At 45.2% G+C, this 17302-nt stretch overlaps 1 protein-coding gene across 3 annotated transcripts in view; it reads right to left on the bottom strand.

Moving 5' to 3' along the window:
- The window catches only part of SMC1B (structural maintenance of chromosomes 1B), a 2760606-nt gene that overhangs the window by 925166 nt on the left and 1818138 nt on the right, over positions 1 to 17302 (bottom strand). The window lies entirely within an intron of this gene.

Genomic DNA, 17302 nt, shown 5'->3' with positions numbered 1-17302 from the left:
CATCGACCAGGTACGACCTTCTGTAAGCAGTTCTGATCAAACCATCAGTGAAAGCAATCATGCGCGTGACTGCATGGTAGCGACATTTTCTAACCTAGTCGAACTCTCACCAGAGGCTGTAGACTGTTTTTTCGAGAATCTATCTGAAATGACGTTTTCACCGGAACAGAGAGAATGAATTTAAACAAACTTGCACACGGCGTTCCCTGATCTCTGAATTTGGCCTTCAGTCTCTTGAAAACAAAATGACTGTGAACTATTTTTTTCTCTTCTCCCCTGAATAGCGAAAACTTTTTTCCAATTCCAAAATATTTACCTTTTTGGCACTTATCTTCTGCTTCAAGTAAAACTATTCTTAGAGAACAGAACTTCTATTCTTAGGAATACTAGAGATATTACATTACCTCAACCTCTAGTTTATATGCAATTCATTATGTTTATATGTGATGAGATGGTCTCGCAATTTTTTTTTCTGTATCAAGAGCCATTTCATGTGTAATTTCGCAAATCATTCATGCCGATATAAAATGTGCATCTCCTTTTGAATGATTATACTGCTTGAATGCATACAGTACCTATACTCATTTCGTGCATTTTGCATACGCCATTTAAAAAAAAAAAATGTTTTTGGGGTGGTCCGGTATACAAATGCACTGTTAGTTATGTTTACTATTGCTTAGGTTAGTAAATATGTACATAATTTCGTGGAGTGGGTGTAGTGTGTTTATCTAGGTACCTATATTGATACTCCTATTTCTGACCCTTGTCCGGTTATTAATTCACTAATGTCCATACAACGGCACAGAAACCCGTCTTCAGATTAGGTCATAGCGCATGCTGTCACATTAAGCAAGCACTATCCCTTCAGCCCCCTAGAGAAGCACACCGAGTTCTCAAAACAAATCAAACCTCCAACAGACCTGGGAAATCCCCGCGACCATTGTTTTGATTTCGCCCGAGAACTCCTGCAAAGAATGTAAGAACGACCAGTCCTTATGACATTCTTGCTGACGTCTTATGTCCATCCTTACGTCAAACGGGGCACCTTTCAGGTATAAATATACCGACGTTGCCCTAAGCTAAGACGCGGTGGTGACGAGCTTGGAGCAGCGCTACTTGCCGGAGAGCCCAGCTGATGCAGAAAAGCCCACGGACGCTGCCCCTCCCTTTTGACGCGCTGAGAGAGACGCTGCCTTTTCTCCTGCCGAGAAAACCAGCCTCCGGCGTTTCCAGCCGCCCTCGCGGGTAACTGGGATATCGAGTCCTGAGACAGAGATACCAACCCTCCAGCCTTCTGAATCCCAGGTACTGAACTGACTAACCCCTTACAGAGAATTCTTGAGTCAGATTCTTGGCAAAACAAACTTAACTTAAACTGCTACTTACTTACTCCCTCCCAAGTATTAGGCTTAGGTCAGGTACACCGGGGTAGGCGTAGTTAGAAGCACCAGTTGAGTACGATTAGTCAATGTATATATGTATGTATATCTTTTATCCATTTTAAGTATCATATGGCTAAGAAACCATATAAATGCTTTTACAGTATTATTTTATAATTCTGTTTTTACTGTATGCACTTTACTTAACTATAAGTATTGCAATAATAGCGATTCATTTCTCTTGTATGAGAAAAGAGACTGATCAATAAATAACATCTTTTATTGAACCACGCCCATCTCTTATTTCTCTATAAACTGGTGAAACTAAGAATGCACGTACTGACTGAGTAAAATAGTTGTCTTTTGTTTTCACACGACTCTGGAGATATACTCTTGATTAGGGGAGAGCAAAGTTGTCATGTTCTATGGTTGTCAGAAACTAAATCCCTTCTTGTCTATCCAGGGAGGTTAAACTCCTCCTTGCCTATTCCAGAAAGTTTCTAGTGAACTCTGAGCTAGCTGGCACACATAACTTTAAGTCTAATATCGTCAGTAGAAGACCTAGTTAACCACAGTCCTACGTCTATACTATTGAAGATATTATTCCAATGCGCAGAGCCTATTGGGAAAATAGGAACTACACTACACTGTTCCAGACAACTAAACAGCTTACAAAGCTCTAGAAATGCCACTAACATACGCAAAAGGAAGGTTGGCAGGGTATGCCCAGATGTGGGTCTTTGCAACTGGATTCAAGCTAGCCTGGCTGATGAGGGCGGTCAGCCCGAACCCGGAACCAGGATGCTTTTTTCCGGTCCAGGGAAGACATGGCTTGGCATTTCGGGCTGGACTGTTCCCATGAGGCACAGGGTCAAGACTGATTTGCTTATAGCTTTGTCTGAACTGCGGTGGCAAAGTCAGCTAAAGAATGATGATGGATTCAACCGAGATCTGTGACTAGGGATGAGTGTCTGAAAGTTTCAGCGCTCTGTCCATTATTTCCTTGTGTTTGCTTTGTTCGCCCTAAGTTGGCAGGGTATGCCCAGACGTGGGTCCCTTGCATGCTTTGCCACTGGATTCAAGCTAGCCTGGCTGATGAGGGCTGTCAGACCGAAACATGTCCCAGGATGCTTGTTTCCGGTCGAGGGAAGACATGGCTTGTCAGTTCGGGCTGGACTGTTCCATGAAGCACAGGGTCAATACTGATTTGCATATAGCAGTGTCTGAACTGGGGTGGCAAACTGAGCTAAAGAACGATGGTGGATTCAACTCAGATCTGTGACTGGGGGTGAGTGTCTGAAAAGTGTCAGCGCTCTGTCCATCATCTCCTTGTGTTTGCACTAACATACCAACAGCACCAAAATGGGTTTGAAGGCGCCCTATCACATATTACAGATGAAGTTGGCCTAGGTCCTCTAAGCAATGAGGCTAAGTAAGTAAGTTGAGTTTATTGTAAAGTTCATTAAAACCTTTACAATCATGCATTAAAATTTCTCTCTTTATTTCTTAAACATTTTTGTGAGTTAAAATAGATCGTTGTTAAAACATAATAAAATTCAATGATGTTTGACATAGAAATAGTTATAAACAGCAAAGTGAATAAGTGTCGGGCAGAGTAGGTATATTAAATAAAGTAAGTGAATGTTTAAAAAAATAAATAAAAGGGGAGTATGGTTAACTTAGAAAAAATGGGTTGGAAAAGGTGTTAAAACCTAGTGCACCATTTTTAAAGTGCCTTGTTACATATTTGATGCTACAAAGGTCCCCATTTGAAGCAGCTACACAGTCCTTAAAGAACATGGTGTACCAGTCTTAACGCTACTAAAGCTCTCATTTAGGATAGCGACGCAGACCCCATAGCTCGTTCAATTATAAGGCAGTTTGCGAGCTGGGGTGTCTGCTTTTTTATCATTAATTCTGAAGCAGAATAATATTTTACCAGGTGATAGCTTAGTCCTCATCAGAAAAGGATGCTAGCTCTGCTTGTCTGCAGGTTCGAATGGATATCTTATTGAAGAAAGTTCTAAACAGGGTACGTCATTCCTTTTTTAGGGCCTCACATATAAATAGTAGGTGCACTATATCCTACTTCCCCTCCCAGCAGAGTCGGCAAATTGCTGGCTTCGGGGGACGTAGCCAAGGTAGCATGTGTTATGCAGATGGTAATATGTAAGGCGGTGTTTCAGAAATTTCTCTTTAGTTGCTCTAGAGAAGCTGGTGAGGAGGTAGGCTTGTGGTGATGCCTTGCTGTAGGTCTGCAGGGTGAACCAGCCATGGGCTTTTTCACTCAGGGTGGCTTTATCCTGTATAAGTGATTCCTTTTTGATCACACTGTTTACAATTTTTTTGAAGCTGGCAACAGTTGCTGGAACCCCCCAAAGTTCCTGCAAACCAAACTGGTTGAGTGAGTCGTCCGGGTAGCGTCAGGCTGGATGTGCCCCCTTGGTGTACAGTTCTTTCCACAGATGCATGTTTAATGAGCCAGGTGGAACCATTTTGATTTTGAACCAGCTTTTAATGAATGCCCCTTTGCGGCGATCTCTTGCCTTTGAATCCCAAGCTCCAACCTTAGTTGTGAGGAGATGTGTATCCTGGTAGCCCAAAAATCATTTGAATTGCTCTTGTTATTGTACCATCCAGAGTTTCAGCATCTCTCCCTCTCATAACTTCGCTTCCGTAGCGGATTGATGGTATGAGCTTTGTCTGGATCACTCTGATAAAGGGTAGAAGATTTGGGCCAGAGATGTTATTCTTAAGGTTTCTTAGTGCCACCGCGGTCATTAATCCCCTTTATTTTATGGCATCCAGGTGAGCTGTGTAATTTCCTTTATCATCGATGACGATTCCCAGGTACTTGTAATTTTGTACAGCTTCCAGCTTACATGAAGCTAGATGCCAGCGAGGCTGTCTTTTTTTTTGCCCAGTTCACACAGAGAGTTTTAGTTTTTTTCTCTGTTAATGTTGAGTTTGTTCTCCGACGAATACCGAGATGTAGTATCAAGCAATCACTGTAGGCCCACTGGTGTCCGGCTTATGAGGACCAAGTTGTCTGCGTAGAAAATGTTAGACAGCTGGAGGCCACCTCTTTTAGGAGCGTGCGAGTTGATATCATAGAGGGAGTTTGAAAGCTCTGCCATGAAAAGATTTAAGAGTAGCGGAGCAAGCATGCAGCCTTGTTTTAGTCCGTTGGTGGTAGGGATCTTTTTTGTCAGATGGTCTACTGTGCCGAGTTTTACTTGCACCCAGGTGTTAGTGTGAAAGAGCACTAGTTGTTTTAGTAGTAGTGGTGGAATGTTCAGATTTTTTTGTTTTTCCCACAATAGGTTACTATTTATATGGTTGAATGCTGAGCTGTAGTCAATGAAACATAGATACAAGGGCTGTTTTGTGGTAAGTGTGGTGTCTATCATTCGTGAGATGCCCATGATGTTGGTGGTTGTCCCCATGTTCTTACAGAAGCCTGTTTGGTTTATCGGGATTACAGAGATTTTCGTCGCTCAAGATGTTAGTTCTTGTAAGAGCAATCCGCATAGTATTTGGCTTCATTATTAATTAGAGCTACCAACCAGTAGTTTTTTGGGTTGTCCCTGTTGCCTTTTTTGTAGATGGGGGAGATGATTGAACCCCTCCATATAGATGGTATCGTCGATGAGCGCAAGACTGATTCGAACGTCGGTTTCAATACAGATGCCCAGTAATTTGGGTCTTGTTTGAATAGTATGGGCGGGATCCCATTTGGTACCGGGGCTCCCCCGCGCCTTCCCTTTGAAATTCTTTTGCAGATTTGTTTCCTCGTAATGATAAGAGGCAGTTCTGAAATTATGTTAGAAAGTATTAGAAGTATTTGAACATCGCCTCCGAGCAGGAGAATTTCCTTGTGCGGTTCAGTTACACTATCTTTGTTGAAGTGAGTTTGCAGATGGGTTGTCCAAGCCTCTTCTGATACGTGAGAATTGATTCCTTGATTTAACGGGCTGACCTTTAGCCAGAATTGGGCGCAATTGTTTTTAATATCATGCAAAAGTTTGGCCCATAAAGCTTCCTCAGCTTCTTTTTTGAGGTGCCAAATTAATTGTCCACGCTTAGCTTTCAGTACACTCAGTTATTGTAAGTTTGTAAAATCTGAGTTGCTTTTATTCAATCGCCGAAGTGCACGGTTTATCAGCTTTTTATAGATTTTCAATTGCGCGTTGTTGGACTTGGCCCTTTTGGCACGTTCACCCCTAAACTTTTTGCTTTTAAATGTGACCTGGTGTTAGTTGTTTTTGGCTTCTGTGTACTTTTGCACTGTGTCCCAGTGTAAAGTGCGTGCGCTCTCTGAGTGCGTGTGGTGAGATTGGCCTGCCCTCCCATAGGAATGCATGGGGGATATGTGTGTCCATGGTAGTTCCTGATGTGAGAGGAGTACAGGGCGAGTTTGGTATGTGCGAACTCGTGAGAGTAAATGCGGCCCAATGGTGTGAGCAGATTGATTGCGTCTAGTGGGGAAGTGAATGTGAATTGCCTGTCTGGCTTGTGAGTGACAGGGGCTGGCTGGTGTGCTTGGCTCCAGGAGCCAGGATGGGTCTGCCTGGTGGTGAATAGGGAGATCTGCATGTAGATGGGAGGGAGGAGTTGCACCTGGGACCTGAAAAAGGGCTGTGCCTTCCTTACACAATGCTGGCTCCACCCCCTGTGGTGCGTCTGATGTCCCTAGCCTGTCCTGTGAATAGGGAGAGTGGCTGAGCAAAACAAAGTGCTTCAGAACCAGTTGTGACTGGTTCTACCCCTGCCCAACAGCGTTTCGACAAAGGAAAATGGTGTATAAGAGGGGGCTGTGACCCAATGTAAAAGGTTCTCTGGATCCTGACTTGAGAGGGGCCTACTGCTGGCCGCCAGGAGGAACCACCACTGGGGACTGCCTCCCTGCTGGAGGGCCCTGTAAGCTGGCCCCTGGGCCCAGCCTTTGCCCCCCCCATACATTTTAAAAAGACTTTCCGACTTGGTGCTAAAGCGCTGGGGAAGTGCTAACTCTTAATTTCGAAGGAGTGCGTTACTGGGGTGCCAAGAGGGGCAACGCTTCTGGTTTTCATCTGGTTTTCGTGTTTTTTTTTTTAGGGGGGAGTCCCCGGCACAGAGATTCCCCGGCCGCTCTGCGCATTTACGGCGCAGGAGCCCACCCAGCATTGCCAGCCGCATTGGTGCGGAAACGGGATTCCCCCGCATATCTGCTGATTTTTATCCCTAGCGGGTGCCCACCCCACCAAGGACTTTGCAGTGCTTTTTAAAACTCTGGCGGGTGCCCACCCAGCCAGGAAATGTGTGCTGACACGGGTGGCTACCCCATACTGTGCCGCATCACCGCCGCAGCCCGCGACCCAGGAAGTCAGGCAGCGGGGCCGCCAACCGAGACAGGAAGCGGAAGGGAGCCTACCCCGCGCTCCTGTGCGGACAAGTGAGGCAGACTGCGAGCATGTGAGTCACCTGGGCTCCCGTGAAAAGGGAGAGCCTCGCCTATGCCGAGCCTGTACCGCTGCTGTGAGGAGAGAGAGCGGGACACAGGAAACGGTTGCCCATCTCACGTTGGGGCTCCCATGTGAGTGAGGGGAGCCCCGTCGGGCCAGAAGACCACGGAGCCTCAGCTTCGTGAACGAGAGGAGACCGCCTGGAGAGGAGACGGCCCCGGTGCAAGAACACCCGATACCAGCCCCGTTGAGTAGGGCGAAGGCCATCCTCTGGTTCTAGATTGTCGCTGGTGCTAGTCAGGACACCAAGTCCCAACCTATGTGCTGAGCAGCCCCTGCCTGTTAGGGGGCTGCTCCAATGTTGGGGGCAAGTGTCTTTAGGAGTCCCCCCAGTGGGGCTCCCACAGTGGTGCCCAGGCCTATTTGCATATGCACAGCTGCCCCGCCAGACAGTGGGCAGCTGCAACGAAGGGCATTGGTGGATAATAAGAGTCCCAGAGAGGGGCTCAGGGGGCACGCTGGTGCCGGGCTCATTTCTCCCAGCTGCCCCGCGTGACAGAGGGCAGCTGCGGCGTTGCGCAAGTCTGCAACATGGGGCACCGTGAATGCCCGTGCCCACCTTTGTGATTCCACAGCTGCCAGGACAAGTAGTGGGCAGCTGCCATGTTTAGGCTTGTTCTCTTGAGCATCTTTGCTTTGGCTGCCTAGGCAGCGCGCCCTGACATTTTGGACAAAGGGCATGTGAGCCCACTGGAAGGCCAGTTGGCCTGGGGTCAGTAACTTCTGGAATTCTTGAGCAAGGTGATTGCCTACTGTGTTTGTGCTGATAATTGCCTAATGTGATTTTTGCGTAATGCCTTTATGCCTGTTCTATGATTAGGAGGTTGTTTTGCCTAGTATAGTTTATGCTAGTCAGTTTATGTTTCACCGCGTGATCTGTGCCTAGGGTGATTAGTATTGCGTAGTGTGTACCTACCTTTTACCAGTGGTTACTGGTCGTGTTCCACAATTATTATTTTGTGTTACAATTATTCTATGTGCTACATCTACTATTTCTACTAAGTGCTGGTTCTGACAGTGGCCTACGTGGCCCTGTCATGTGTAAATAATCCCCTGTAAATACTACCCAGTGCCAGTGGAGAACCGGGCATTATGGGCCGAGCGGCGCAGGGCACGCCTAATATCTCCGGGTTCACCTGCCTTGTAGGACAGAGACACGAGACACTCTGTTAGGCATAGAAAATCGGGGTTATTAGCTGCAGCTAAGCACAGTTGTCCCAGAAGTACAGAGTAGGTTCTCAGGAGACTGCCACTTAATTCCGTGGCGCACAATCTTTTATAGCACACATATTTACAACGTCTACTCCCAAAACATACAAAACTGACATATAGGAAAAGTTCGAAAACAAGCTATCAAGTATCTTGAATACGCTCTTCTTTCAGACCCCGTGTTCTCTCCTCCCCCCAAGTTAATCAATGCTAGTGCCTGTAATCCAATTTGCAGGTGGCAGGACGTATCTACGTGCCTCAAAGGATAGTTGTGTAATAGGAGAATACAAGGAGAGAATAGCGAAGGCCAGTCAAATAAGATAAAGTAAGAGAAGAATGGTGGGACCCAAACAGTCAACTAAGACAAGGATCAATCAGTCTAGACATGGATTAACAAACTCGGCCAGACCCTGACATCGGTTTCATAAACAAGGACAAAGGGTTACTTTTTAACAGAAGAGACGCATGGCAGCGGGAAAAGCAAAAACACTACGTTCGCCGTGCTGCCTGAGTGAAGGCAACACAAAATGGCGGCTGGACACAAAATGGCGGCTAAATACGAAGCGAAGTCGAAAACCACAGAACATCAGACCCTCCTTTTTCCATTACTCAGGCAAAACACAAAAGGACTAAAGTTAGTCTGAGTCAATGTCAATGGTCATGAGGTCATTGAGCTGTTGCTGCAGCATCATTTTAATGTTCTCTGTTTTCTGTGACACAGGCTTTGGGACACACAAGGTGGCACAAAGACGACAAATGGCGGGGCCACGCTGCAAACAAAGACAGCAAGAGAAAATGATGGCTAAAATAATTCCAAGGAAAGTTAACACTTTCCATCCCCATGTGGACAGTAGTCCCCAAAACCATCCCATCACAGACCAATCTCCTGTGTCCTGATTAATAGACTCGGAAATTACGTGTAACTTAAAAATGGCTTGGTATACTGTAGGAGCATTATCAGGAATGTAAATGCAGCAACTAGACCCAATCAATTTACAGACTCCTCCTCTATCTGCAAGGACAATGTCTAAAACCATTCGGTTTTGCAAAGTCATAAGACGATCCGCCTGAAGTTCGGCTGTCAGATTACTCAAGGCTCCGGAAGTCACATTTATCGTAGCCTCAACAACACAAACTAGCTGTCTAATGTTTCTGCTATTGCCCATTGGGCCCCAGAAAGGAAGAAACCCTTTGATAAAGTCTCCTCCCTCTTGTCTGGCTGTTTCTTGAGAATCAATAACCCCTCTGCCATATCTTTTTCTGTGATGACCTGAAGGAGCAGTGTATGTCGGGGGAATAAGAAAAGCCACATAACACGTTCCTGAAAAATAGGTGGGAAGCCATGTATAGGCTCTATCATGACAGACGAAATATGTACCTTGAGATGGTACCAACGGTGAAGAAATCAAGGGTGAATAGATGTATGTATGGGAACAAAGACTCTTTTCCTGTTTATTCTTATTAATTTGACCGTTTATCTGCAAACATAAGTTACCTCTATGAGGTATGGTCCAAATTGACAAAGATCTTCTTTGTCTAGCCTTATCAGTGAGGCTGGTAACGTAACGAGTCACATTCCAACCATCATATGCTCGTTTCTCATCAACGGGAATCTTACCAATTTCGGCAATTTTAGCCATAGTCACTATCCCCTTTATCAAAGAACTATGACTAAAATCTGCTCCACCAGTATATGGACCACCAGGAGAATATCGAAGTTGATTCTGATATGCATTAGAAAACATAGCCAAATAAGCCCAAGCGGAACCTTCAAGAGAAAACGGAAGGACTAAATATGGCATCCCTTTCTCAGCGTTATGGGGCATAAGCCCACAAACCCAACAATCAGTAGTGTTGACTACCAGTTGATGCTGATGTAACAACTGGATAAATGAATTGTTGAAATATTCTGTCCTCCTAATTTGCTCGTGATCTGGGAGTGTATAGAACTTATGCGGGGAGGTAGTAGTAGATAAAGGCAAAGAAACAGAAGTTGGAGCAGGTGTTTGCTGCATAGTGTGGACAACCCAACCCACACAAGCTAATAAAATACATAAACATACTAAAATACACAATGCTACGCCACATCGACTAAACAATAATTTCTTATACTTATTTTTCCTTTAGAATCTTTTTATCATTCCCTTTCACTTTATTATCCATTCTCTAAAGCGTTGCTCACGGTAATCTTCCTGGATCACTTAGTTGTGGTTATTAGACGTCCTATGACACTGCAAGTCCTGCAGACCTATGTCACTACTCAGGTCACAGCCTAAGACTCATACTGTGACTCTGCAACTTGATGGATAGTGAAAAAGGAAATGTCTTTCAAAAAGAGTAACCAGAAAAAAAGAAAAAAAGTTCAATTGTCTTTAGTCAACCTAGGTCTTAGGTTGTACCGTGTGTTGCCAGGTATCGTTTGATCTCGAAACAAAGTCACTGGGTTCGTTGTATTCAATCGCAAATGTGTTGGTTCAGCTTCTTTCTCAGAACTTGTCCAGTCCAGGTGTGCACTACTGAAAGGTACAAATCGGGGTACTTTTTCACTCTCACTGTCACCTACGCCTTCTCGGACCCACTGGTCGTAAGGTAAAGGCAAAGGTACCCTCTTACAGTGCATGCCATGGACCCAATTTTTCTTCCCAATGACCTTCACTGCTGTACGTGTTACGAGGATCACCTGTCGCGGCAGCCTCCAACGAGGTTCCAAATTCTTCTTCCTCTGAAAATTCTTCAAGCAAACAAAATCTCCGGGTTGAATGGAATGGCCTGGATCTGAGGAAGCCTTCGGCAAAGCGTTTTGAACCTGTTGATGAATAACACGTAATTTAGTGGTGAGGTCATGCAAGTAATCAACCAACAATGGGTATGGAATATCGGAATACCTTTTAGGTCAAGGGACTCCCCAGACATTGGCTGGGCGCCCAAAAACGACCTCATAAGGACTAAGTCCTAAACGAGAATGTACAGTTGTTCTAGTAGAGAGAAGTGCCAAAGGTAAAGCATCGGGCCAAGCAAGACCCGTGCTGGCCTGAATCTTTGCTAATTTGAGCTTGAGAGTGCCATTATAGCACTCTACCAAACCCGATGGTTTGCCGCATGGAATTTCTGCCTAATACCAAGACCCGCACACACCTTCTGCATAATTTGACCTACAAATTCACTTCCATTGTCACTCCAGACAATGCGTGGCAAACCAAACCTCGGGAAGAATTCCTTCAAGAGGACTTTGGCAGGGGACAAAGCAGTATTATCCTTTAGGGGGTAGGCCTCTATCCATCTGGAAAAGGCACAAACCACCACCAGGACATACTTGAGGTTATTGGAACGTTCCATGTGAATGTAATCAATTTGTAATACCTCAAAAGGATACGTAGGGGGAGCAAAATGACCTGCCGGAGTTGGGGTTCCCTTTCCTGGATTATGCATCAAACAAACAATACAATGCTTTACCAAATTTTCCGCACATTTAGGGATACCTTCATTCTGCCATACTGGAGCCAGACGCTTACATATTCCTTTTGCACTGATATGAGCAGGACCATGCGCCATAGTAACTACAGGCAGTACATAGGCATCTGGTAACATCCAACGTTGGTGTTCTGACAATTCCGTCCAACACCCTGTTGCGTCCAACATTCCCGTACCCTCTCTCCACTTACTCAATTCCTTCTCAGTTGCTTCTTCTTGAATCATTTTCACACTTTCTACTGTGTCCTCACACATACCTACTTCTCTGACCCATCTTGCAGGACCTGCAACATATATACGACTCTTGACATCTTTCGCTGTTTCTTTTGCTACTTCATCTGCAAAAGCATTCCCATGACCCCCATCATCAGTGATCCTTTTATGTGCACTGCACTTTACAATCGCTATCTGAATAGGCAAGGCAAGTGATTCGAGAAGGTCAGTTACCAACTGACCATGCTGTATTTTAGTCCCATGGGAAGTAAAGAATCCTCTTTCCTTTCACAAACGACCGAAGCTAGGAGCCACGCCAGAGGCGTATTGGCTATCGGTGTAAACAGTCACTCTCTTTCCCTTTGCCAACACACACGCTCTTGTCAGTGCAATCAACTCAGCTGCTTGTGCTGAATTCTGTGTAATGCGTGCAGTCTCTACTACTGTATACAAAGTAGTAACAGCATAAGCTGCAGTCGTCTCGCCATTAGGAAGCTTGAAACAAGACCCATCCACCCATAGGATCCCATCCGGGTCCACAAGTGGTGTATCTTTTAAATCTATTCTGCCTTTAGTTTTCTTCTCTGTACGAAGAAAACAATCATGCTGTTCTTGTGTATCTTTCTCTTCTGGAATAGGTAACAACGTTGCTGGATTTAAAACATTACATCGCTTAATGTGTATGTGACTAGCCAAAAGCGTCAACTCATACCCAGACAAGCGAGCACTCGTGAGATGTTGCGTTTTCGTTCTGTTCAAGAGAGTATCCACTGCATGTGGTATCATAACAACAATAGTGTGACCCAATACCAATCCAGCAGATTGACGAATGGAGATCGCTGCTGCTGCTGTTGCTCTGAGACAACTAGGCAATGCCTTGGCTACTGGATCCAATGTAGCCGAAAAATAGGCACATGGCCTTTGTTTGTCTCCAAATTGTTGCGTTAAACTGACAATGCACATCCTTCTCTTTCATGTACATAGAGTGTGAAAGACTTACTATAATCTGGAGTATCCAACACAGGAGCAGAACACAAAGCAGTACATACATCAGAAAAACTCTTCTGACATCCATCAGTCCAAGGAAGAGGTTGGGGTGTATCTTTTCAGAGTAAGTGCCAACAAGGGTTTAGCCAACAAAGAAAAATTTGAAATCCACTGTCTACAATAAGAGGTAATGCCCAAAAAGGTATGCACCTCCATTTGTGTGGATGGTACAGACATTCATACAATTGCATGAATACGTTCTGGGGTCAATCGCCTTCCCTCCTTCGACAAGAGATGACCTAAATAGGTAACCTCTTGGCGACAATATTGTAACTTAGAAGGTGACACCTTATGATGTAAATCAGACAAATGACGCAAAAGCGAAACAGTCGCATTTTTACCAACATCCTCTGAATCGGCAGCCACTAACAGATCATCCACATACTGAATAAGAGTAGCACCTGGAGGCAAAGAAAAGGCGTCAAGCTGGGATTTCAAAACTTGACTATAAATGGAGGGACTCTCACAATAACCTTGAGGTGCACGTTTAAATCGAAAACTTCGGCCTCCAAGAGAGAAACCACAGAGATCCCTACTCTCCTCAGCAATAGGAATGCTAAAGAAAGCATTCTTAAGATCAATAACTGAGAACCAAACAGCCGAAGCAAGGATCATTGTGAGCAAAGCAGTAATATCCGGGACAACGGGAAACTGAGGGACAACAATTTAGTTGACCTCTCGAAGATCAATCACAAAACGGTATACAGGAGGCTTAGAAGGATCAGTACGTTTAAGAACAGGCAGAACAGGACTATTGCAAACATTTCCTCTCGTTTCTTCAACCACACCCCTCTGAACTAAATCATAAACAATAGCCAATAGAGCTCTTTCGCATCGTTAGAAATCTTATACTGAGGAATGCGTGGCAATTTAACTTCAGGCTTGATATTAATCACGTAAGGTGGAATTTTGAGCAAAGCAACATCATTCGGACCCGTGGCCCAAAACGTAGCAGGAAGTGAACGCAATTCAAGTGGCAGTTGATTCTTAGACAAATTCATAGGAGAAACCAATGTATCACCCAAAGTAAGATGTACACCAGAGGATGAACAATACAATGTTGCATGTAGACGTTTCAATAAATCCAAACCCAACAAATTCTCACCGCAACCAGTCGTTAAAATGAGGTGGGCTTACAAATCATAAGGACCAATGGAGATAGGCAAAGGACAAGAAACCGGGTTGCGAACTGGGGCGCCAGAGAATCCTACAGAAACATTCGTTAACCTAGACAAAGGTGCCCCAGAGCGTTTGGAGTGAATGATAGAACTTCTCATGGCACCAGTATCCAAAAGAAATGGCTCTGAAACACCCAATGCAACAACGTCAACATAAGGCCCATTCTGATCCACTGGAACTGATACCACACCCTTGCTTTGTCCATGGCTGTCCTAGCTAGTATGAAAACCCTGATTTTCGCTTTCAGTACAATAATCGTCATTGTAATATTGTGCAGACTGGGAATTTTGCTGATCAAAATAATTCATAGAATTCTGAGAGGGAAAAGAACGCTGTTCCTGAGACAACGCACCTTGCCCTCTACCCCATGGTGCTGACTGAAAACCACCACGGCCTCGTGGCCCTGGCAGTTCACCATTACGCTGCAATAAAACCGGACAACTACTCTTAAAATGACCTTCCTCTTTACAGTAGGCACATTGATTAGGACCCAGCAAAGGTCGCGGAACAAAAGGTGTAGGTTTCTGTAACAATCTCTGAAACTGTGAAGGCTGTTGCAATTGACTCTGAGCAGAACGAGGTGGATACGCTTGTTGCAAAAGAACCTTCGTTTTTAACTCTTTAGTCTTTTTCTCCATTTTCTCCTTTTCTTCCTTATCCCTATTCTCGTAGTACTGAGCAGTAGCTAATATCTGGGCAGACGAAGAAACGGCCCACGAACTCTCGGAATCGTTCAATTTATGCGATAATTCTGGAAGTAAATTAAATATAAATGTATCCACAAATAATCGCTGTCCACCCTCAGCACTCATATCTTGACCACTATGGTCTCCTCGAAACAGCTAAAGAAATCGGAGACACTCTCATCTTTCTTCTGTTTACACGCAGCTAACTTATCCCAATTAACACGTAAGGCAGGCATCATCGTTTTCATTAGTGTAATGATCCTACCGGGCAATTCTGTAATCAAAGCATCAGGTTTAGCACCACCTACTTGTGCTGCATCTGCGGCAGTTATAGCAGCCCACGCACCACCTAAAGCTTGATCATGGTCCTCCTTACGAATCCGAGCCCATAATGCTTGTGGGACTAAATTTCCCATCAACATATCAATATTGGCCAAATTCATAACGCACGCATACACAGTCTGGGACAGCTCTTTATAATACCCAGCAGGATTCTTACGAGGGTCAGGTAAAGACTGTTTAAGTGCCAAGACTTCGGACCGTTTCCAAGGGACATGTACCCATATACGCTGGAAATGAGGAGGGATAGGCGGATTAGCACCTGCCTGTGGAACTGCATCTCTCCATATCGGAGGAACTTCTCCCATAGGATAGTGTTTCACTTTACGTCGGACCGCAGGATCAGGTTCAAGAGAAGTTTGAGAGAAAAAGGAAGACCTAAAAGTGACAAGTGTCTGGACGGCATCCTCAACGTCGGGACCCACAATAAGTCCCTTATCAAACGTAGCCTGTACATCTAACAGACCCTGGGGAGCAAGACCCAAATCCATATCCTCACAACTTTTAACAAGAGTATCACACATGACATTAAAAGCATACCTCTGTCTGGGCTCATCCCACTGGGAAAAGGTATTCATGATATCGGGCACACTATACTGAGGACCACTCGTGATCCATTAACGGGCAAGATTATCCAACACAGTTCTCTCGTCATTACCTGGAAGTTGACTACTGGATTGTCTCCAAGGAAGAGCAGGGGTCAAATTAAAAGATCCAAAAAGGGGGGAGAAAAGGCCAGAAACAGTATCGACCAAGAAGAGCTAACAGTTGTAAGAGGAACCGAGGATAAAGGAGACTGAGGTGTAGGAATCCCAGGAACGGGAGTCAGTGGCAAAGGAAGCGGGGGTGGCAATACTGGAAGAGGTAATTGTGGAAGAACCGGAACAACTGGTTGAACAACAGGTTGCTGAACAACAGGTTGTAATGGGGGTGCATTAGCACCTAATACATAAGGCGGAGGTAATCTCAACAAATGAGACATCAAGGGATCATCGTCAAGATCTTTATTCTGTGGGGGAGTAGACAACACAAGATAACATCTATCTATTGCCATACGATGCTGTCTTTCTGAGACTTCAATCATCTGATCTGTCTCATTATTCTTAAGCTTTTGAGCAGCCTGTAAAATCGTCATATCTTGCTCTTTCTTATCTCTTTTTGCCTGTTTAATTTCTTTCTGTTTGGCTTCCTTACGCCATAGGCGGAAAGAGTCAAACATCGCCGGCCGGGCTTTTCTCTTAAACAAAATTGCTTCTAGGTTATCTAGTATGTCAGACTCAAAGCTACCATTTGTGGCCACTGCAGAACACCATCTTTCTTCGTATATCGGATCCATGTTTCATTAAAAATAATGGGGCTAAGACCATGTTTCGAATAGAGCTCATAAGTGGGAGTTCAAACCGGAGAAATTGGACAAGAGTCCTCTAGCCGGGAATCCCTATTACAGTCAAAACAGCAAAACTTACTAAGCCCAGGCATTTCGTAACGAACTGGACTGTTCACGAACTTCAAGGGGTTAAAGCAATGAGCACTGTACAAACGTACTTACCCCTAGGCTTCGACTAGTGCAAAAGTCGAATAACAAAAAACAAGACAAAAGGGTGGGCGCTACCCACGAAAACTTAACTAAATGTTTTTCTCACGCCAACAGATGTCCGTCTAACGTCTCGCGATACCAATCATCACCAGAGGGCCAAGGCAGGGCGGCAGTCAGGGCAGCAGTCGTCAGCAGCCGTCGGAAATGAGTAGCCGCGCTGCAAAAGACTTTCGGTCCCCTTCGACATACAGGGGTCGCTTGACGTGGTTCGCGAATCCTCCAGAATTTTCTTGCGAGGTTCCTCACGACCCTCGGGCTGAACCGCTACCACTGAAGCCGCCCCACGTTGAGCGCCAGTTGGAGAACCGGGCCTTATGGGCCGAGCGGCGCAGGGCACGCCTAATATCTCGGGGTTCACCTGCCTTGTAGGACAGAGACACGAGACACTCTGTTAGGAGTAGAAAATCGGGTTTATTAGCTGCAGCTAAGCACAGTTGTCCCAGAAGTACAGAGTAGGTTCTCAGGAGACTGCCACTTAATTCCGTGGCGCACAATCTTTTATAGCACACATATTTACAACGTAAATGTAAATGTACTCGATTTGTAAAGCGCACTGTTGCCCGTAAGCGCCCTGGCACTGAAGACCGCTGGGGAACCCGTCCCGGCTTTCCCTGTGAGATGGTCCCTTCTGGGTATCTCCAAGGTGGAGCCAGGCATCCCCGGCGTCTGTGGGGGGGC

Source organism: Lissotriton helveticus, chromosome 1_1 (genome assembly GCF_964261635.1).
Source record: "Lissotriton helveticus chromosome 1_1, aLisHel1.1, whole genome shotgun sequence".
Taxonomy (NCBI): domain Eukaryota; kingdom Metazoa; phylum Chordata; class Amphibia; order Caudata; family Salamandridae; genus Lissotriton; species Lissotriton helveticus.
This window is presented reverse-complemented; position numbering and strand designations above follow the sequence as displayed.